General features: G+C 43.8%; 1 long non-coding RNA gene across 1 annotated transcript in view; it reads left to right on the top strand.

Moving 5' to 3' along the window:
- LOC128348824 (uncharacterized) overlaps positions 1 to 23,827 on the top strand; it is a 282,395-nt gene that overhangs the window by 176,204 nt on the left and 82,364 nt on the right. Inside the window, exon 2 of the long non-coding RNA XR_008318360.1 lies at positions 15,203 to 15,351. This is a non-coding gene — a long non-coding RNA (uncharacterized LOC128348824). The remainder of the gene's footprint in view (positions 1 to 15,202; positions 15,352 to 23,827) is intronic.

Here is a 23,827-nt window from a genome sequence, read left to right on the forward strand (position 1 = left end):
GGAGGACATCATCACAAACTGTGCCACTGAGGTGTCCCTATGTGTCCCTACAACTGTGTCTACTTTGGTTCATATTGGTCCAGGCATTGTGAAGTTGATAGTGGGGGACATACACACAGAGAGGGATACATGGAAACACACACCAAATGCTGGATGATCTCATAAGCTTACTACTTCCTTAAGAACAGTAGGCTAAAAAGTTGTTTGGTCCCCAAATAGTTGCTTTTCTCCTAATGCAAATAAAGTCATTTGGTCCCCAAATAGTCTCATGTCCTCTATAAATGTCCCTAGTTGACAACCCTAGCTCCAGTTCCAGTTCCAGCAATGGACAGCATAGACTGGGATGGTGTCATAGCTCACTAGCAGAGCCCATATTTTGCATGCAGAAGGTTCCAAGTTCAATCCCTGGTATCTCCAGGTAGAGCCAGGAAAAACCTCATCTGAAACCCTGGAGAACTACTAGACAGTACTGACCTAGATGGACCAATGGCCAGATTCAAGATGAGGCAGCTGAGCTGTGTTCGTGCTGGATAGGACAAACTCTATTCTAGATATATATTCAGGAACAGGCACCCGTGGTCAGGGGCGTAACTATGATCGGGCAAGAGGAGGCAGCTGTCTAGGGATCCTGGCCTCTGGGGGGGGGCCTCCAGAGACATGTCACATGCCTCCCCCCACCCAGCGCCTGCCGCAGCTCCTTCAATTTGAATTATTTTATTTAATTTCTTTTCCTCCATGCGTGTGAGCGTGCCATATTTCCTTGCCATCCCTCCCTCCCTCTCCACCCTTTCCCCTTGTAGGCTCCTCCTCTGTCGAAACCCCGCAGTCCCAGCTCGGTCGAGCTCCGACGGCTGATCTTGTAGGCGGACCCATGGCGGCCGGAGGATCTGCGCCCTCGAGAGCTCGCAGCCTCCGGGCTCCTCATCCATGCCGCAGCCGGCCAAGTCCACCCCCTCGGGCTGGGCCATGAGCGCTCCGGCTCCAGGGCGCGGATCGGGCGCCCGCAGCATTAGCATTGGACAGCCAGGCAGGAAAAGACACCAGAGACGGAGCGCGGCTGCTGCTTGCTAAGCCCGTGGGCCGGCCGTGCAGCCGCCGCTCAGTGCTCTGGAAAGCCAAGGAGGCGGCCTCAGCGGCACCGCACCGCCCCTTCCAAGGCACCGTCCCATCTGCTGTCGTCGCCTCCTCCTTCTCCTGCTCGGCGTGTGCCGCCTGTTTTCCAGCTCCTGTCCTTCCTCCATCTCCCCGAGGTAGCCTTAGGGCGCCTTGACACGTTGACCTCCTCCCCACTCCTCACAGTCGCGTTTGGTTCTACCACTCCCCCCCAAAAGACAAGACTCGCAGAACAATCCCTCTGCCCCAAGGTTTGTTGTCTCTCCTCATTCAGCTCCTCATTCTCCTCCCCACTCGTCGCTCCCCCAGGAAGCGGCAAAGTAATGGACTATTGTGGTTTGTGTGAGAGATGAGTGGGGTGTGAGCTTGGTCCGGTGTTTGGGGATTCTTTCTGTGCTTCTTTGTGCTTTCAGGAAACTTTAAAACTAAATTAAAAGCAATAAATTTCCAATGGGGAGGGGGAAGCCCTTCAAGTCTTTCACTGCCCGCGTTAGTGATGCCAACTGAGGCAAACTGTTTGTGTTGCGATCGTCACTGTGATATTTCCCCCCAGTGTAAATGGCATGTTGGAGATTGTAAAACCCTTCTGGGCGGAGGAGGCAGCGTTATGTCTTTGTTCTGTACAGCGCCAGGCACTCTGTTGATGCTACAGAAACGTCAGCACTTTAGTTTATTTGGATTGGGCTCTCTCACCCTGTGCAGGAGGAGCAATGGTAAACCGTTCCTGTATTTTACCGAAAGAAAATCACAGGGCTCTGTGGGCGCCAGGAGTCGAAATTGAGTTGAGGGCATACTTGCCTTTACCTCTCACCATTGTTCCCTCTAAGGCGTGCTGCACGCCTCGAGGGACCCCCAGAGGCAAGTCACATGAGGCAAGTCACATGACTATATATTGTGGTGTGTGTGTGTGTGTGTGTGTGTGTGTGAGCAAGGGGCCCATTTTAAAATTTTGTCTCTGGGCCCACTCCAGCCTTGTTACGCCCCTGCCCGTGGTCCTGGTTTAGCCCTCAAAAGTGAGGCTTTCATGCAGTTGGGTGTTTCTACCCTCTCAGATATTTGCTAGCTATAATGGTAACATCAGTATCTAGGGATCATGTGGCATGAAACAATTCCATTTCTAGTGGAAGAAATGGTTCCAGTGCTACAATGATAGCATGAGGATTGTCTGAGAGATTGCCCTTGGATTGCCCTTTGTGAAGGAATTATCCATATCCACTTTGTTTATGGTTTGTAATTTGTTTTGTACTTGTCTCGTTCTTTGTCCACTCTATGCTCTGCAAGGGCATGGAGTGCTATAGCAACCTCTTACAGCCTTGTCTTAGGTAAAAACATTGTTAGCTGCAAAGCTTTGGAGGGCATGTTATAAAGGGTTGCTTGGTTGCCAGTGGTTGTTTCCAGGTAGAGACAAAAGGTTCTGGATGCCTTAGGGAAGAAACTCCCTGATTGGAGAATGTGTCCCTTTGGAACTGACTATAAGGGAGAGTGTAACAACCAAGGAGGAGGCTGCTGAAGGGGAAGGAGAGAAAGAAGAGATCTGTTAGACTGCTGCTGAGTGTTGTGAGAGCCAGAAGGCTAATACACTAGCAGTGGTGGATTCGGCAGATACTGTTGGGAGGGAGCAGTGAAGAAGCTGATCGTAGTATAAACTGCTAGGTCTTAGCACAGAAGGGTAGCAGCTTGGCTTGTTTGTATTTTGTATTTTTGTACTCTTGCCAGCCTAATCTTTCCGCTATCGTTCCTGTATTGCTGGTTTCTGCATTTTTCAAACATTTTAACTCAAATAAACCTGTTCTTTTTTTTTTTTTTACTATATTTTATTGGTGTGTCTGTCAGTTATTTTAGTCCCACCTCACACCTGATTGATTGATAGATTAAATGCCGTCAAGTCAGTGTCGACTCTTAGCAACCACATAGATGGATTCTCTCCAGGATGATCTGTCTTCAGCTTGGTCTTTATGTAAGGTCTCCCAGTGGTGCATTCATTGCTGTCATAATTGGGTCCATCCACCTTGCTGCCTTGCTGGTCTTCCTCTTCTTCTGTTTCCTTCAAATTTTCCCAGGATTATGGACTTCTCAAGGGAGCTGGGTTTTCGCATAATGTGTCCAAAGCATGATAGTTTGAGCCTGGTCATTTGTGCCTCGAGTGAAAATTCTGGTTTGATTTGTTCTATGATCATTTTGTTTGTTTCCCTGGCTGTCCACTATCCTCAAAAGTCTTCTCCTGCACCAAAGTTCAAAAGTGTCAAAACATTTTCTATCTTGCTTCTTCAAAGTCCACATCCATAGAGTGTCACAGGAAAAACCTTTGTCTGAACTATTATAATCTCCGTAGGTATAGACATGTCACAGCATCTAAATATCCTTTCCAAAGCCTTCGTTGCAACCCTACCAAGTGTTAGTCTGTGGCATATTTCTTGACTGCTGGATCCTTTACTGTTGATTGTGGACCCTAAAAGGCAGAAGCTATCCACCACTTCAATTCATAGTCACTTCTGAGGCAGGTTGCTGTATCCGTTGTCATTTGTTTAGTCCTCTTTACATTTAATCATAGTCCCATTTTTTCACTGTGCTCCTTGAATTTCATTACTAGAGCTTGCAGATCATCTGCATTCTCAGCAATCAGAGTGGTGTCATCAGCGTAGCGCAGGTTATTGATGTTTCTTCTTCCAACTTTAAAACCACACTCATCTTCTTCCAATCCACCTCCTCTAAGTATAAGTTCAGCATATAACTTGCATAAAGAGGGAGAAAGTATACAGCCTTGTCTTACTCCTTTGCTGATCTGTAACCAGTCTGTTTCACCATGTTCTGTCTGAACTGTGGCTTTCTGTCCTGTGTATAGGTTTCTCATGAGAATAATGAGATGTTCTGGGACACACATAATCCTAAGGACATTCCACAACTTGACATGGTCCATGAAATTGAAGGCTTTTCTGTAGTCAATAAGGCACATATTGACTTCTTTCTGGTATTCTTTGGCTTTCTCAATTACCCAGCATGCATCGGAAGTGATGTCTCTTGTTCCTCAGCCTTTTCTGAAACCAGCTTGGACATCCGGCATTTCCCTTTCCATGTAGGTCTCTAATCTGCATTGGATGATCCTGAGCATTATTTTGCTAGCATGTGAAATTAAGGATATTGTGCAATAGTTTGCACAAGCTGTTAAGTCTCCTTTCTTGGGTATGGGTATGTAGACTGACCTCTTCCAATCTGTTCGCCACTGTGTTGTTCTCCAGATTTGCTGGCATAGTTTGGTTAGAGGTGCCTTGACTGATTCTTCTGTTGCTTGCCATATTTCTGTAGCTATTCCATCAATGCCTGTAGCCTTCCAGCTTGGTAATGACCGGAGTGCTGATCCAACTTCATCTTCTGTACTAGAGGTTCCTGCAAGTAGGGAATATCTTCTAGAGTATCTTGGATGTTGACTTCCCTGCTGTATAGATTTTCAGTATACTCCTTCCATCTCTGTTTGATCTTTTCTGAGAATCAGTTACTATCTGTCCTTTGGCATCGCTTAACATACCAGTTTGAGGTTGGAATCTCCTTCTGAGTTCAGAGACCTTTTGGAAAACTTTCCTTGTTTTTCCATGTCTATTTCCATCCTCAATGACTTTACAGATGTCATTGTAATACTGCTCATCTCTTCTAACAGCTTTCTGAAATTCCCTCAAACCTACCTGCCCTTTTAACCAAACTAACTAAGATTTGGTCTTGTTTTTAAGTGACAGAGGCTCCAGTGATTGCAGTCACACAGGTTTAAAAGTATTTTTGGTGGCAGTGGATAGTTATACTGAAGGCAAGCTGTGGCCAAGCCCTCACACCCTTGTAATGTGCTGTCAATCTGAAGTTCTTAAAACCTATTACAAGGACATGTGTGCAAGGAGCTACAACTGTCCTGCCATAATTGTAGAGTAGCATACTGAACATCTGTACTAGCCAAGCATTACAATGAGATTTTTGGTCTGGATTAATGTATGTAGCATAATGCCTAATTCTGATCTGTGACCCTTGTTCAAATCTTGCCTCTTACTAGGTGGTCTTATGCATGACATGCTCTTAGCCATAGCCCCTTCATCTCTGATGTGGGGATAAGAATACTGATCTTTCTTAGAATTCACTGTGGAAAATTACTGAGCTAATATATGTGGAACACCTGAAGCACTCAAAAGCAGCATAAAAGTGTTAAGCATGATTATGATGACTGAGGAGTTCTCTTTTATCAGGAAAACTTTTCAGGTTCAACTAAGCACATAACATGTAAACATATATCCTATGCCAGGAATAGGCAACCTTGACTTTCCAGGTGTTGCTAAACTACAACTCCCATCATCCCAGTTGCAATTTAGTGTGGCTAGGGAGCATGGGAGTTGTGATTCAACAACACCTGGAGAGTCAAGGTTGCCTATTCCTCACCTAAGCTCTAATCACATGTTATTGAATTCATTATTTTAAACTAAGTTCTGGGTACTCCATATGCTGAGTAAGTGTTGAGCTACTTTTGTGATGTGCCATACTTAAAATGTTTCCTTTTTACTTGGTAAATATTTATTAGACTGATTTTTAAAAATGAGTCTACAATTATTGGTATGCAATTGATTCAGAAAGGTGATGTACACCCGAGAGATCTGTTGAGACCATGTAAGCCAGCTTTTAATAAATTCTACTTCAGTAAATGTGTATGTGTATGTATGTATATATACATACACTAGTATATATACTAGTAAAATGGATTCTAGTCTGCAAGCACATTAACCTCTCATGTTGCTGTGACTCTAGTCGTTTCCTAGACCTATGAGGTATCATGACCCATACTGTCCAATGGGAGCATATCCCTGCATTAATGCATTTTTCCAGGGTTTTGGATTTTTTCCCCCGTAGTCTGGGTGAGGTCTGGAATCTATTTGTGAAAATGGCACAAAAATCTTTTGTGGTTTGGTCTGGGAGTTTCATGTGAGTCAGTGAGGGCTTAGAATTTGCAAGCATCTTAACTTCTTATGTTGCCGTGATTCTAGTCTTTTCCTAGCTTTGTAAGGTCTCATTCCCTATGCTTTCCAATGGGAGAGTTTTTCTGCATTTTCTGGGAACGTAATAATTTTTCAAGGGTTTTCGATTTATTTATTTATTTTTTAATGGTCTGGGCAAGGTCTGGAACCTACCTGTAAAATCAACACGTTTCTATCTTTTGTGGTTTAGTTGGGAGTTTCATGTCAGTCAGTGAAGGCCAAGCAGCTTTATATTATAGAATATTAAATTAAATAGCAGCATGGAGGTTGGAACGATATGTGCCATTTCTTATCATGCATTCATGCACTGTAGCAAATATGAACAAGAAATCAGCTTCAATATAACATTATTATTTCTCTCCTCCTCCAAATAGATGTCCCAGTTTGCATAGAAAACAAACTTTTTACTCAAGTTAGCAAGTTATATACATATTCTCTTTATATCTACTGGAAAAACAACCACAAACCCTCTCTATTTAGTCCATTGTAATCTGTGCATTGATTTATGAAGGTCTCATCCTCCAGGGAGTGCCCATGAATTCGCATGATCTCCCCAAGTGCTAGATTTCACATTGGAGTCCTTTACTTAGCCAAGAAATTTAAAATATTATTTTTTTAAAAAAAACTCATACAGCCAATCGTTTCTCTAGTGACTCGACATCTGAGGAGGCTCTGAAGCACAAGTTATTCCAGCAATTCTATGGAATAAATTAGGTTCCTTGATGTATTTCCTGATCAGACTGTGGAATAATTTATTCAGTTGGGCAGAACTAACTGGATTTGCAAATCTGAAGAGATGTGCAGCTATTTGCAAAGCAGAAAAATCTTAGCCGATATATAGATGCTTGCACTTTGAATGATCAAACACTCTAAGGCTATTCACACAACTAGAGAGGAGTGGCTAGGAGGGCAGGCAATAAAACCTACCTTCTCCGCAGACGATCTCCATGCCCTTCCTGCCACCTCCTGGCCGTGCGGCTTGGCCATGTACAGGAGTGGCTTTCCTGGGAGCTATGCAGCTTCCTGTATGGCTATTTCAAATTTAAGGGGCTTAAAACCAAGGGTCCCTAAGTGTATGTCATCCCTGGCGATATACAGTGACAAGACGATGAACTAGTGTCGTGTACGGATGAAGAGTTTAAGCCGTGAAGCAGGTTGGTCCCCGTTCCACTTCACCTCAGCCATGAAGTCCTAAGTGGCTTTAGGCAAGTCACTCAGTCTCGGCACCCATTCTCATCTGCAATACTGACCTACTTTACAGGACTGACTGTTGTAAGGAGTGTGGAGTTAATGTGCGTGGCAATCTAAATTGCTAAATAACTGCAAAATATTATTGATATAATATTCACTATAGCCAAAACTGGGATGATGAAACCTCACCTGTTTTGAGAAAAATATATGAAGTGCAGAATTACCAACATGGATTACAGCTTTTGCTGGCCTTAGAAGGGGAATCTGCACGTAGCAACACTGAAGACATATGGCAATAAGCCATTCTAAGCCAGTGTTTGTTTGAAAGTGTTCATCTTAGAATTTAAGCAATAAGACTGAATTATAAGGTGACACATTAGCAGGATGATTGATGCAGCTGAATTGAATTCTGAAGCTAACAAGATCTGTGATTGATCCAATCCTTTGCATGTTCTCTTGGAAGTAAGCCCCACTTTCAATGTAATTTACTCCCTAGTAACTATGCCTAGCTTTGTAGTAAGTATGCAGAAGTTTACTACAACATCTTTGCACCTAGCCAGAGGTAGAATACTACTCCTTGATAGGATGTATTGGACAAACATATGTCAAGCAGTAGAAACTGCTTGCGTATCACATCAGCTGCTGCTGATTGTTTCTCCAGCTTCCTGACCTACACAACCCCTGACGGTACCTTTCCCTTATCAATACTGGACTCAGTTGTTCACTGGATGTCCACTGCAGCATGGCTCATATCCCTCCACCACCTTTTTTCTTATCCACCCCAGGAGAACCTGCTCTTCCCTGGAAACAATGGGGGTCCTGTTTCTGCAATTACCTTCTCACCATAGAGACCCCTGCTTTTACTCCAGGAAAGCAGAAGGCTATAATGCTTCTGTGCCTGGGCCCTGAAGGTCAGAGAATATATAACCATTTGCCCTTTCCTGCCAGCTTGGAAAGGGATACCCATTCTTATTAAGCTGCTCGTCAAGCCTTAGATGATCATTTCAACCCTACTTTGAATGGGATTGCTGAACATTACAAGTTCTATTCTATATCCCAACTGCCTCGTTAATTTCAGTATATAATTTCAGTATATCACACACAGCCTTAAGAACATAAGAACAGCCCTGCTAGATCAGGCACAAGGCCCATCTAGTCCAGCAACCTGTTTCACACAGTGGCCCACCAGATGACTCTGAGAAGCCCACAGGCAAGAGGTTTGTGCATACCCTCTCTCCTGTTGTTACTCCCTTGCAACTGGTATTGAGAGGCATCGTGCCTCTGAGGCTGGAGATGGCCCACAGCCATCAGACTAGTAGCCATTGAGAGAACTGTCCTCCATGAATTTGTCTAAGCCCCTTCCAAAGCCATCCAAGCTGATGGCCATCACCACATCCCATGGCAAGGAATTCCATAAATTATGTGCTGTGTGAAAAAGTACTTTCATTCGTTGGTCCTAAATTTCCCAACCTTTAGTTTCATGGGGTGACCCCTGGTTCTAGTGTTGTGAGAAAGGGAGAAAAATTTCTCTCTGTCTACCCTCTCCAGCCTTAAGTGTAACCTGTGAGATTGCCAACTTAACTGATGAAATGATCAGGGATCAGATTGTTATGAAAACAAACTGCATGGAAAACAGCTATTGGAGTGGAAACTTCCCTTGAATAAAGTTATAGAAATGGCAAGGAGAGTGGAAAATGCTCTTCACTGTGCCAAATCACTTTCATAAGAGTCCTAAAAATGATTGAAGTGTGTCCTTGTTGTGTGGCTCTGGTGCTTCCTGAATAGCTTTCACCAAGTCTGTTGTGGGCTTTACACACCATTCTGAGATATAGTGTGTCGCAAGTATGTCACCAAGTGTGTGCAATTTCTCTGCAGAGTTAGTAAGTCTGTGATGTCAGAGTTTTCTTAAGACTTACTTCAGTTTAGCATCATGCTCCATAAAGGCTTTGCCATACACTAAAATGTCATCCTGAAGGTAAGTGATGCCATCCATAGTCTCAAAAATTGCATGCATCATTCATTGAAATACCGAAGCTGCAGAGGCTATTCCAAAGGGCAGTCTTTTGTATTGAAAAAGACCCTCTGGGGAATGCAGGCTGTGTATTTGTGAGAACTCTTGAGCAGGGTAATTTGATGATAGGTGGAAGAGAAGTCCAAAGTTGTGAACTACGGATCTGCTAATTGTGCTTCCATACTTCCTGTGTTGTGACACTGCAGTCCCTGCACTGGGACTGTGCAATTCACAGTCCCAGTGCAAGGTGCAATTCACATTTCCGATGTCTTATTTCTCATTTTATCTTTACATTATAGTTCTACAATGTAGCAAGTCCATTGCAAAGAAAAATTAAAAAATAGCTGTATTTTCCTGTTGTAGGTAGGAGTTTGGGATTCTGGGGATCATTTTCAATACAGTCCTGCCAAGCCGAAGCAATTTACCCCTGTTCTGGCTTGTAATCTGGAAAGTGCTCAGGAACAGCTAAATGCATGGAGCTTCCCTGTCCATTCCCAAGTGAATGGGAAGGCCCTTGATTGCACAGGATCCTTCTGAGTGTATTAGAGTTCCTACTTATGCAATAAGCCTCTGGCTAGGGCAGGATATCGGCATATTAGGAAAGTAAATGGCATGCATCATACCTGTCATGGGCAGCTATTGCTGTAACAAACTAATGTACATCAAGGCAAATAATCTCAGAGATTAGTATTGGAATAAAGGTGAGTGGTAGACATCCAGATGGAGTTATTCAATTGTCCTATTCAAGAATTATGTTGACTACTTAATTTCAATAGGACTACTCAGGAGTAATCTGGATGTCAGCCAGTGTTTCTTTCTTACAGTGCCATCCTGGTAATCACCCTGTCTACCATATCTGTGCCATGCAATAACTTTCTGTGGGTCTGCTGCAAGCAGAGATGGTGATGATGGCTGTTCCTAGTAAGGCATAGAATTGCCCACACTGACTGGTGCTATTCCTCTTCCCCCCAATGTGTTTTGCAACATCAAGCCATTAAAACCTCCAGGATTGCTGCTTTAGTACTTACCTGGAGACTGATGCCATTTTCTGGAGGCTCTAGGCTAGTCCTGGAGAGTTTGCAACCTTAGGAAGTAGCTTTAACATGCACTGTGCCACTATATACATCCTGTATATGTTGGCTTCCACATTAGTAACTTGTCACTGGTTGTAACTTTGCACAAGGGCAATTGTTGTTGTATCCCATTTGCTAGTGAGCTGCCACTGCTTGTAACTTCTGTAACTAGGGACACTAATGTACTGTAACTAGTGATACTGGTGACCTGCCATTGGCTGTAACTTTGCACAAGGGCAATCATTGTGGCAACCCATTTGCCAGTGCCCTGCAGTGCCAATTAGGGGTGGATCATTAGCCAATGAATTTAACTGGCTTACATTGGACTGACTGCACCTATTTGGGTCATCAGGCTGGGCACCTTGAATGACACTGGACGCTTATCGATGTCCATTTTGCCTACTGAAAATAATGATATGTGCTGCAGCTTCATCAAAATCAGTTTTGCTTCCTCAAACCTATTAAGATGGTCATGGTTCAATGTTTGTAGGTGTTACTATTTATCATAATTTATTTGGCTGTCAACTAATTAAACCAATTTTTCATTCAATTAGCTGTACTCCTGTAATAGATTAATTAACCAATATATCGAACTGTTTGTACCGTTCCTTATGCTGGCCAGCTACTTAAAGTAGGGGTGTGCACAAAACTGGCTGGTTGGTTCGAAGGTGAACTGGCTTCGAACTGGATTGGGCCAGTTCAGTTTTGTCCCCCTCAAGCCCCCCCCCCCCAGTTTGGTATGGCCGGGGGGGCGGGGTTTGCATTTTTTTAAAAATTTTTTTTAACTCAATCCCTCCAGGGGGCTTCCCCGAGGCCGCAGCGGGGTGTCCATGGATGTTTCCCCTCCCTTGCCAGCCTCATGACCCAGGCCATGCAGGGGCCCATTGCGTATGTGCAGCGACCTTCAAAATGGCCACCACAACGGGGGAAAGGCCCGGAAATGACTGGAGATTGGTCAAACCGGGCACTTTTTGGCAAAATGGAGGCTGGCAGGAGGAGTGGGAACTTCTGTGGACCCCCCCCCCCCAATGATCTTGGAGAAGACCCCTAGAGTGGGTAAGTACCAAAAATAAAAATTAAAAGATTTTTTAAAAGTATAACAATTTTTTTTAAAAAAATCACACACACACCCCCAACAGTTGGTGGGGGGCGGCGGAGGGGTTCGGTCTGTTGTCAAGCTGAACCGGGTGTGTGTGTGTGGCTCAACATCGAGCCATCAAACCAAACCAGTTTGACTTTGAATAGGTTTGGATACGATCCTGTTCACACATCCCTAACTTAAAGTGGTGTGTGTGTAGTAGGTAATTAACTTTTAGTAAGTAATCTACCTACTATTGAAGGTAGATTAATTAAAGATAACATTATTTGCTGTTGCAGGCATCAGAGTGTAAACATGATTGCCCTGATCCAGGGAGGGGGGAAGGGGGGAATCCATGTGCAAATGCTGGCACCCATGCACATGATTAAAGTAGCTGTATGAACATCTAGGTGTACATCTATATCACAATAGTTATTGTCTTCTTAATGCATATTTTATGCAGTCTTCTCAGTGCCCCATTCAGTCTTCTTAATGTATATTTTCATACCTATGGAGGTTAATCAGGGAGTCACTCATTGTTGTGTGTTAATACATGGAGGAGAACTGGTCTTTTGGTAGCAAGCATGACTTGTCCCCTTAGCTAAGCAGGGTCTGCCCTGGTTGCATATGAATGAGAGATCACATGTGTGAGCACTGTGAGATATTCCCCTTAAGGGATGGAGCCACTCTGGGAAGAGCATCTAGGTTCCAAGTTCCCTCCCTGGCATCTCCAAGATAGGGCTGAGAGAGATTCCTGCCTGAAACCTTGAAGAAGCCACTGCCAGTCTGTGTAGACAATACTGAGCTAGATAGACCAATGGTCTGACTCAGTATATGGCAGCTTCCTATGTTCCTATGTAATACAATTGGATAAGGGCTATTGGTAGCTATTTTAGACAAATGTTTGGGCCAGTTGTGCAACTAATAAAATACGTATACAGGATACTAGAGTTGGACCTTTGACCAGAACAGTGATCAGCGTTAAATTGGAGAATTAATTGTTAGTCCTGTACAAGAGATAGATCCAGAACCAGTGATATACCCAATGTTCCCCACAGCCAAAGAGTTGGGCAGATATTTGTCTGGGTACATTTCATGATGGATTCTTCCAGGACCATATTATTCAGTGTCTGTCTTGCCAGTACATTCAGCAATGTTTCAGGACCCAAATGTTTTATTTGAAATATTTGGGAGTTGCAAAATGTTGATATTTGGGTTTGAGCCAGATATTTTGGATTTGTGTGAACTCAGATACTGATAACCGTTATTAGGGAGAAGAAATCCATGATATGAGATATGGGAATTTTTTTATACCGTACAAGGGGAATTCCTCCAGGGATCCCTAGAAACATCTCTTTGTTGAATGTGGATTTGCCAAGTTGCAAATTAATTATGACATTTGGCTGGACTTGCATAGTGCCTTGAATTCAACACCTGCTTTGTTTGGTTAGTAGCTGGCAAGCTGCTGAGACATTACACCCCACCAATGCCTTGTGAAGCCAACAATAGGCTTACATCCAACTACTAAACAATTTTATCTGTCAGTCACAGATACTGCAGATGTATTTGATAATGAGAATGCCTAGATGTGTGAATTTTGATCAAATCATAGATTCATGCAGGAACATTGCCGTTTATTTTTCCCTATGCTAGATGTCACTAACCTCCAACAGTTTCATATAAAGCCCTGGTATATTTACTTATGTATTTATTATTTATTTAACATATTTGTATACCTCCCAAAATGCAAGTCTCCGGTGGTCCACAACAAAAACAACAAGCAAAAAGGCCAAAACACCACAATAATTCAAAATGTAAAACAATGATAAAACTATTAAAAACCATCAAACTGATAAACTACATTATAAACTACATTATAAACTACATCTTAAATTAGGTTTCTTCCCCAGAATTCTCCTTTGTGAATTTGATGGCAGATATTTTTTGAGTATTAAAATATTTCTTGAATATTCGCCAAATCTTTCATATCTGTATTTAATTTCAGATGATATTCAGTTTCAAAATGTGATTTTTGTCAGAAAACATGTAATAGTATTTAACATTTGATAGTTGCCATGCAATGGTACTTTCTGTCTGATCATATTGGAAGCTGACATCTGTAGTGTTTAATATGTAGCAGTATTTGATAGATACATGTGTTTGGTATTTGACAGAACTGAATAGCTGACTTGATTAGCAAGCCAGAGGTTGCCAGTTCGAATCCCTGCTGGTATGTTTCCCAGACTATGTTTCCCAGACTATGGGAAACACCTATATCGGGCAGCAGCAATATATGAAGATGCTGAAAGGCATCATCTCATACTGTGTGGGAGATGGCAATGGTAAACCCCTCTCCCTGTATTCTACCAAAGACAACCACAGGACTCTGTGGTTACTAGGAGTCGACACCAACTTGACGGCACACTGTACCTTAACATTCAGTAGATAACATCCAGTGGTATTGGATATATAATAATATTAATTTATTAATATTAATGGATAAATAATATTTAGCATTTGAAAGCTGACAGCTTGTGAAATTTCACATTTAACACGTGACAACATTTTAAAAACCCAACAGAAGACAGCTCAAAAGCTCTCAGCTTTCAAAAGGTAAAAGGATTTCAGGTTTGAAATTTTGCTTCAGGATGTGAATGGTAGCATTGTGAAACTAAGCAATTTATAATCATTTGTGCTGGTCAGTCTGTCAGTAGCACCAGTATAAGCTCTTTGCACAGTCTCTTAGCAAAATAAGTACTGGTACTGAAAACCGTAGGCTTGGGGGCAAACTGCATTTGATGTTTATCATGCCATTTGACTGTGCATGTTTGCTTGTTTTCTTAAATGTAAATTGCAAATGCAGGGGCCCTGAAGAGCTAATCTTGTGGCAGTAAGCATGACTTGTCTCCCTAGCTAAGTGGGACCTGCTCTGGTTACATTTGAATGGCAGACCATATGTGAGCACTGTAAGATATTCCTCTCAGGGGAAGAAGACACTCTGGGAAAAGCAGAAGGTTCCAAGTTCCCTCCCTGACATCTCCAAGAGAGATTTTTGCCTGCAACCTTGGAGAAGCCGCTGCCAGTCTGTGTAGAAAATACTGAGCTTGATAGACCAGTGGTCTGACTCACTCACAGCTTCCTATGTTCCTATTCAGATTGAAATTGTTATGAGAGTCTTTAGGCCTCTGCCCCCACCACAGCCCTGATCCAAATCAAGGCCCTCCAGTACTGCTATTTACATTTTTTTAAAAAACAAAGCATGCTTGACCAAATGATGTGAGTCACATCTTATCTAGCTGGGCCCTCAGTCTTTCTCCTCTGAATGGAAACTACAGAGGACATTCCCTTGCCTGTACTTGGCAAATGAGCCCTCTCCCTTATTTTTTTTTTTTTGCCTTTGATCACCTTAAAATATGAATACGAAGAATATTTGTATACCGCTTATCAACAAAAGTTCCCAAAGCTGTTTACATAGTTTTAAATAAAAGTGGCTCTGTGTCCCCAAAGGGCTCACAATCTAAAAAAGAAACATAAGAGACACCAGCAACAGCCACTGTGCTGGGGATGAATTGGGCCAGTTGCTCTCCCCCTGCTAAATAAAGATAATCACTACTTTTTAAAGGTGCCTCTTTGCTCAGTTAGAAACAGGGAAGTCTCATTTTAAATCAGCCCTCCTTCAGAGTTTATCCATGAGTAATCACTCCTTTTGAACCTTCTGCTTTCTGTTATATAGCAACGGCCTGTCAGCAACACCTAGAAGAGGAACATTTGCCATCAAGCTTGCAAACCACCCCATAGCAGTTTTATAGAGGAAGAGGCAGAATGGAAGCCAAATGATGTGGGTAAATACCTCATCAGGATGCAGATGAAACATGATCTGGGGTAAGTTCCACACCCTCCATAATACTAATGTTTGGCTCATGAAGGTAGGCTATTCTATACCTTTTATCTTAGTGTCACCACTTCTTTGTGAAGGCAAGTTTGGGTCATTAATCTAAGGTTAAAAAGTTATGAAAAATGACCCTGAATATTGTTGTTTTTGTGGTGGACTTAGGAGAGGACTCAGTAACATGCCAGACAGGATTCATTGTGGGTCACTGTCTCTATTTGTGTTTTAAACATTAAAGCTTTCTGTTTGTCTATAATGCATTACTGCTAAAAAAAGGTGTTTTTAAAAATGAGATAATGGTTTATTGTATTGTTCTCTGCTTCAGTGCTTCTTCCTTTCCTCAGTGCTGGGAAGTTGAAGGCAACCTTTACAGGGTGACTTTTCTTTGGAGGAGAGAGAACAATAAAGCTATGTGGTATCTTTGTACAAATGTATTTAAAAATGTACAGGTTGAGCAGGCTTTATGGAGGTTCAGAAGAAAGGCAATAAGCAGGATAACAATCTCAAAGCATCACCAGTCTTGCATCCCCAGATCTCAACATTAACTCCTCAGATATCTGTCAAAAACTTTCTTTACATCAGTTATGCATGCATATTCCAGCCACATTTGAGACACAGGTACATTTGACTCAATTTCCAAGTGGCTGGAACAAATCATTAGTGTGGCAATGTCAGTGACAAGGCCACATCAAAGCCTAATGGAAGACCATATCCCAAAGTCTGACAGCGTGACTCACAAAACTTGGGGTCACAACAATATTTTATAAATAAACAATTTTCCCATTAAGAAAAAAACAAAACCTAGCAACATTTTGAGCATAATTTCTCCCTGGTTTACTATTGTACCTGGCTTAGCTATGATTTAATGGATAGCAGCTCACTTTAGCCCTCCTCAGATGTTTTCAAAAATGCATAGTGCCCTACTTGTGCACCCCACACTTCCCCATCACCATGGCGATGGGTTTTCAACTTCAGATTTGGCAGCGAGGAAGGAGCTCTCTTCTTGCTGCCCTTGCTGCAGTTTAAAACCCATCCCCGCGGCAATGGGGGAGGGTGGCCAGGAGTGGCAGACTGGAAAGGCAGTGTCCTGGCAATAGGGGACAGGGTGGGATGCCCACACTCACTGGCCCATTGCAGAGTCACCACTTGAGGCCATTGCCTCATTGGTGAGCCACCCCAAGAGCATTTGTTGTGATTCTTTTCTGTTTTTAATATCTCATAATGTATATTAATTTCATCACCCTATGACAACCAGGCATTCTTTAATTAAAGCAAGCGGGTTTCTGCCCCGCAGGGGTGAGGTAGAGATGGGATCCGTGTTGTGGGAAGAATCCTCTGGAATCTAGCCTTCCGGTTTGATCCAGCCCCTTGCTTTCACCCTTCTATCGCATTTGACAGAGAATGGGGTGTCTTACCAGACCAAAGAGGATTAGACCAAATTCCCACAATATGACTTGTCGCCCGAATGAATTTAAGTAAAAATGCAACAAGGATACGTGCTCAAAATAAGCTTTTATTTCATGTCATGAAAGGCATGAGTACAGTCAGAGAGAATCTGGCTGGTACTGCGCATTGAAGCTGTGCAGTTTGCCAGTTTATATTGGTTTCAAGCAAACAAGCAAAGCAATTAATACATGCCATAGGTAATCAAACATAAACATTTCAGTGGTGCACTTAGGGTCTTCAGAAGATAAGTTACTACTTGACCTTTCTACTGACCCTACTCCCTATCGGTATCTTGGAATTTGTCTAATGGACTTGGTGCATACCTATATTATCTATTTTCTGACAGGTTCTGGCATTTGTTATTTCTGGCCTCTTATCTCACATTCTTGAGAGGGGCCCCACATTTCTGGTTTGAACACTTTTCCTGACTCAAATAATTTTCTTTGTTTCAAGCCTAGTGGCTTTGTGCTGTTCAGCAGCCCAAACTTTGAATCAAACTCTTATATACTTATTTGTAGGCCTGGATTAAACAATTCCAATTAAACAATGCCATATCATTAGGACCTTTCCACACAACTTGAGCATCAGCCCCAGGAAACTCTACAATGTCACAGATTTGACTGAGGCACACATTGGTCTTTCTCCAGAAACCACATGAGGCCTGCATGAGGCCTGTATGAGGTTGCTTTCAGAAGTACAGCCGTTATTTAATGAGCCTCCCCCGCCCTACACTGAAAGACTATAGAGTTTGCAGGTACAACTAAGATTCCCTTGCTTCTGTGAACTGTGCAATGGCACTATATTCTCCTCTCACCATGAGAGAACCAGCCGTGTACAACCATTCATTTGAATTCCTTTTGACTTCAGCCATTCATTTGCTGGACATCAGTGCAAATTACTCGTGCGAAGTTCCACTGATTGTGATTTGGATCATGAGAATAAGCTGCATGTGATGGGGACATATTTTATTTTGAATATTCAGTTCTGGTCTGATAAACCTTAGGTGCATGCAAACAAATGATAGGAAGAGGGGAAACATAATAGGAAGATGACAAAAAATGAAATTAACCAGGTGGGAAACCAAAGATAAAAATGAAACCAGTAGCCTCAGACATGCATGCTAGTGATGTAAATGCAAAGTGCTCACACTGAATAAGCAGGACATGCTCAGAGGCAATGTACATATGTATGTTGGATGTTAAGGGCAAACAACACATGAAGGCTGAAATCTCCATCCTTGGCATGTAACCTTCCCAGAAGCATTTGGCTGCGCACTGTTGGAAAAGAATCCTAGATTAGATAGTCCTTGGTCAAAACTAGCAAAACAGTTCTGATGTGAGTGAGTAAGCCAGGGTCTTCTCTTACGGAAGAGGCTTGTTAATCAATTTTGTTGCAGGAAAGAGACTGTAGGATAATTTAGCCCAGGAAATAAGTAAGAATTCTAAGCAAGGCAGCTGTGTTCACATTCTTCACACAGAGACTGTTTTCCCCTTCATTTGGCATTGTGTGTGAGACCTGGCTTGTGAACAACTTTGTTACCATTTGCATCAACAATAAAATGGTTTATTATTACACAAATCTGCCCAAGGGCTCCTGTAGCCAGCATATACATAATAGCCTGATTTTTAAAATATAAATCAATAATATATCTGCAAGTTCCTTTTACCCAAGGGATCGAATACCATTGCAGATTTAAGTGGCTCTCGGGTACTGTGGTTACGGGAGCTGCAGGAGAGGACATGAAAATAATGCATAAAGGACGCAAAGATAAAGCCCCTCTTAAACATCCATTTGCAAAAAGATGATGAAACAAATCCAAAAGCCATTTCAGTCTTCCTGATCAATCCTACACAGCACATTTTATAACCACCAATAAAAGGATTTTTAATAATCCCATGGACAGAAAATGCAGAGGTTATATTTTCCTGTTACATCTGTGATGCTCCAACTGAACAGGGCAATTAAAAATGCAAAATTCATACTAGTATTCAGAGGCTCATGCTATGGTGGCTCTTCAGTCATACATATGTCCCATTGATATTAGTGAAAATGATGTGTGAGGATGGACAGCAAGGTCTATATGTGGGAAATATATTCATTTTCCCCCTGAAAATAAAGTGTGTGGAATCATATTTTGTTCTTAATTTGTCCTTGCCCTAGTTTCCCAGAATTTTTTTTCTTTACGGCATGACTATTCATCTATCTCTCCCATAAGTACCAATTTAAATTTACTGGCCAACATTCAGAGCACGGAGCCATCTGCAGAATAAGCACGGAGCCATCTGCAGAATAAGTGCAAGAGGATGGCTTTGTTGTGCTAAAAATGAGAATTGCACAAGACACTATTGCGCTATAGTGCTCTTATGCAAAAATCCCATTGACATAAATGAGGCATGCCACAGTTCTGCAACTATTTTGTATCCACAAGAGTGCTTGTGGTAGCACAACACTAGTCTGGAATACAATCTCCAGACTTAGTGCTACTAGCTAGTGTAACAGTTTTGTGCAAGCATAGAATCCTTCCATAAGTGATTCTGGATGGCAACCCCTGGCTCTGTACTTAAGGTGACTTCTGACAACCATTTCCCCCAAGTTTGCATTGACTTTTGCTGTGTTCATATGGTACAAATCAAATGAAACTATGGCTCAGTTCACACATTCCTGTTAATCTTCTGATGAACATGATTGATTCATGATTGATGGCTCATTCAAATCTGTAAATGAGCCATCACAGATCAAATAATCCCATTTAGAACAACTCTGTCCTCTAACATCACTTCAAACATTGCGCTTCTCAACACAATCAGTGGCCGCCTTCAGACATCACACGAAACCGAAGGCAACTGTACCAGAGGTTCAAGATTTTGGTCATCCAAATATGTGAACCTGCGGTTTCATCACCAAACAGTGGGTCAATTTTAGCCCCCAAAACTGCGTTCAGTTACCTCTCAGTTACCCCTGCTAAGGCATCTTTTTAAAGTGGTGATTCCTTTTATTTAGCAGGAGGAGAACAACTGGCCCTATCCAACCCCAGCACAGCATCCCTCCAGTGGCTGTTGCTGGTGTCAACTTTGTGTTTCTTTCTAGATTGTGAACCCTTTGGGGACAGGGGACCATCTTATTTATGTATTATTTATTTTTCTATGTAAACTGCTTTGAGAACTTTGGTTGAAGAGTGGTATATAAATATTCGTAGTAGTAGTAGTAGTAGTAGTAGTAGTAGTTGTTGTTGTTGTTGTAGTTTCGCTGCCAAAGCCTCAGGTCCAAAAGCGACATTGTGTCATCCAAATTCTGCCTCTGGGTCAAACTGGAGTTGAGGGTAGGAATCTCCTCCCTCTCTCCTATTCAATTGACTGCCACGGCTTTCCTTCTTGCATCCTTCATGAGCAGCCAGTGCCTCCCCCTTTACAGTCTCCAAGACTGCAGATCAGGGTCATCTGGGAGTGTGTGGGGGTAATGGAGGCAAACTGTGGGTCCGTTGGACCCACGGTTTGTTGTTATGTACAAAGGCAGCCAGTTTCTCAGCTGCATGTCATTAAGTGTGGCATGATCACGTGATAAGAAATTAAGTGTTGTACATGCATGTGTGGATGAGCCCTAGATGAAGGGATCTGAAGGAATCATTAAACCCACAGTCAAGGCAAGGTGCAGTGTATGATTAATTCTATGGCTAACACTCATGAGCAAGCGGCAAACATTTCAGATTGTGAGTGTAGCCCATCAGCTATTGGACTTACATCAAACAACCTAGTTATCATTGACGCTCACCACATGATTACTGCAAAAGCATATATCAGGAGAAAGTGGTTGACTGATATACAAAGCAAGGGTGCACAGTGCACTGAGAGAGCAAGTGAACAGACCTTCTCAATGAACTGCAGCAGGGAAGGAGCAAATTCTTCCCCAAGAAGCTGTTTGTGTGATCTGAAAGTATGTCCCTGAGCATTGCACAGTTCTTGGGGACATATTTTTGGGTGACACAGAAGGCTTCCTGGGGCAGGAGATGGCATGAAAAAATGTCCCCTTCCCCACCACACAGGTACAGTTAGTTGGGAAGTTCAGTTGGGCTCTTCTCTCCCTGCCACAGTGCATCCTTCCTCTGTATGTAGCCACTGTCTGAATCCACCTACATTGGCAGTGGGAGTGACTCATTTTCAGTGGCATCCTTTGGACCTGACTTCCAATATAAAGTCCAGTACCCCGCAGGCCTGGGCAGGGGCAAAATGCTCAAAAAGATTGCCCACCACTGCTGGCCCACTGGGTGGGGCAAGAGAAACTGCTGAGCAAATAGTAGTTTCTGCCCCTACTAGCCATGAAGCAGAACATGGGGACTGGAGGAAAAGAAACAATGGGTGAAGGGAGGAAATGTGGCAGTGGCAATAACAGCCACAGCAGGAAGGCTGCACTGGCTCCTGGGGCCAGCTGGGGACAGGGATGGGAGGAGATTCGCTGCTTCCCATCGCCACTACTGACACGTTTCTCCCCCACCCACCCCATTGTCTATGCCTGCCAAGTGCCAAAGAAAGGTTTCTTCACTGTGTTTCTTCGCTGTCCCCTGCCTCTCCTGGGGCTGGCACTGGCACACTCCAGACAGGCAAGGGAGGAAGAGGGGAGAGTAGCAGGACTGTCCATGCAAAATGTGGTATGTGCATGTCAGTGGGAACTATCTTATGCAGAATGTATTCTAAAAATACAAAACAAACAAAAAAAGAAAGTTTCCAGCTTTCCCTGAGCATGTTCTGGTGTAAATTCAGCTAATTTGGTGGTTCAGCTAATATAAGTGGCAGGACTGTCCATGCAAAATGTGGTATGTACAGGTCACTGGGAAGTATCTTATTCAGAATATCTTCTAAAAAATGCATTTTATCTTGCAAGGGGGCGGGGGGGAGGCCTTTAGTTCCAGGCTCCAAAATTATCTAGGTGCACCTCTGCTCTTTTTTTTTTTTGGCAGTTTCTGTGAGTAAACGTGTGAAGAGGGTGGAGAGTAGGGATGTGTATGTACCGGTTCAGAGACCCTTTTATGGAGCTCCAAACCAGTTCAAAAGTCCCATGGTCCTGCTAGTTTGAAGGGGGGGGAATAGCTTTAAGGACTGGGGAGAGTGCTCTCCCTCCCCCCCCCGCCACCGCTGCATTTCCTCTGCCAGCACTGTGTTAAAAAATGGCGCCGCCGTGGGGCAGCAGCATACCTCCTTGCTGGACCAGTGCACATTGGACCGGAAGTACCTCCACGTCAGACCAGAAGGCATGCATGCGCATGTGCACTGGGTACTTCTGGGGGTACCTCTGGTTTGATGTGCTGGCAAGGAGGTATGCTGCTGCCCCCCCAGGACCAGTTTTAACAGTGCCAGTGAGGAAAACACTGCGAGGAGTAAGAGCACCCTCCCCAGTCCTTAAAGCTATGCCCCACACCTTCGAACCGGCAGTCGCCGGTTCTGTGTACATCCCTATTGGAGAGTCCCAGTGTATACTCTCCCTTTATAATTTATCCAGTCTTGACTGCCTCTCAGAGCTTCAAAACTGGGGATAGATTCAGATGTTCAAAAGAAATGAGCTCTACAGAAGCACATGAGATTTGTGTCACTTATACCCTACTTTCAGGGGCATAACGATAGGGGGGGCAGGCAGGGCACGTGCCCTGGGCGCCACCCTGGCGGGTCACGTGGGGGGCGCCAAAAAGTGGCTTCCCCCCCCACCCGCCCCTGGATCGCCCGCCGAGTGTGGCGGGCCAGCAGCGGGCGGGCGGCAGGGATTTGGTGGCGGCGGGCGGCGGCAGCGGGTCGCCCGCAGCCCACCGAGTGCAGCGGTGGCTGGTGGCTGGCGTGGCGGAGATGGGCTGTAGCGCGGCCCGGCGCCGGCACAGTTGGGAAGCAACGCCGGGCCAGGAGGCAGGCTCAGCGTTGCTCTGCCTGCACTCCATCCTCGGCGGGCGATCCGCCGCCGCCGCTCGGGCCACGCTACAGCCCATCACCGCCATGCCAGCCACCAGCCACCGCTGTACTCGGCGGGCCGCGGGCGACCTGCCGCCGCCCGGCGCCGCCAAATTGCCGCCGCACGCCCGCCGCCAGCCCACCACACTTGGTGGGTGACCCCCCGCCGCACGCCACCGCCGAATCGCAGCGATCTGCCGCCTGGGGGTGCCGCCGCGCCCTCACAGGTATGTGGGGGCCGGGGGGCGGGGGTGCCATTTCAGGGCCAGAGCTTGCCCTGGGTGCCGTTTCCCCCCGATACGCCACTGCCTACTTTTGTTCAGTTTCTGTTCCAACCTGCAAACCAAAGGCATTCATGGATCTCACAATGTTTGTACTAGCCTCTCTTGTTTTGAATGGGTGAATCAGCTCTGAGTCTTCTCAGGAAAGGGAAAGAATTATTTTTCTCCTGCAAGCCTAGGTAGAACTACCATTTGCTGCCACACTTTCAAAGCTGCGGCATATTGCTGTAAAGTTCAAAGCACTGTAAACTCTGGAAGTAAAGAAGTCCTCAGTAGATGGATAATTAAATGGAATGTATTAGCCAATTTAAAAATCCACAATAGGTTGCTTCCCAGTTTTGATCCAAGATTTTATAGCTGAACTTTTCTGTAGACAATTGCTCAAAAAAAAAAAAGTATTCTGCTTCCTCCAAAATTCTGTGCTCTCCAGGAGGCCAGTCAATTGACCCTTCCTGATAAAGACATCTTCATCACGAGCTCCAGCCTTTTCAAGAACTAAATAGCAGCAATGAAATATTTAAGTATTTCACGAGTAAGATATTCAATTCAAACCCTCTCAACTTTACTCAATACATTACAACTTTGTTTGAGGGAAGAAATGATATCATTTGGCAGATCCTTTGACGGATACTACTAGAACAGTGCGAGCTTGGGCCACAGGGAAGAAGCTTCCACTCTGCCCCTACAATATACAGGGCACTTAATTTTTCAGTGGGAGTATGATGGTATCTCTATTCCACTATTCCTTTACCTGGTATTCTGGCAAGAATGGCTAAATGTTCTCAACCTGGAACATATGGAGGATCTTGTATTCA

The sequence above is a fragment of the Hemicordylus capensis genome, chromosome 3, assembly GCF_027244095.1.
Source record: "Hemicordylus capensis ecotype Gifberg chromosome 3, rHemCap1.1.pri, whole genome shotgun sequence".
NCBI classification, from domain to species: domain Eukaryota; kingdom Metazoa; phylum Chordata; class Lepidosauria; order Squamata; family Cordylidae; genus Hemicordylus; species Hemicordylus capensis.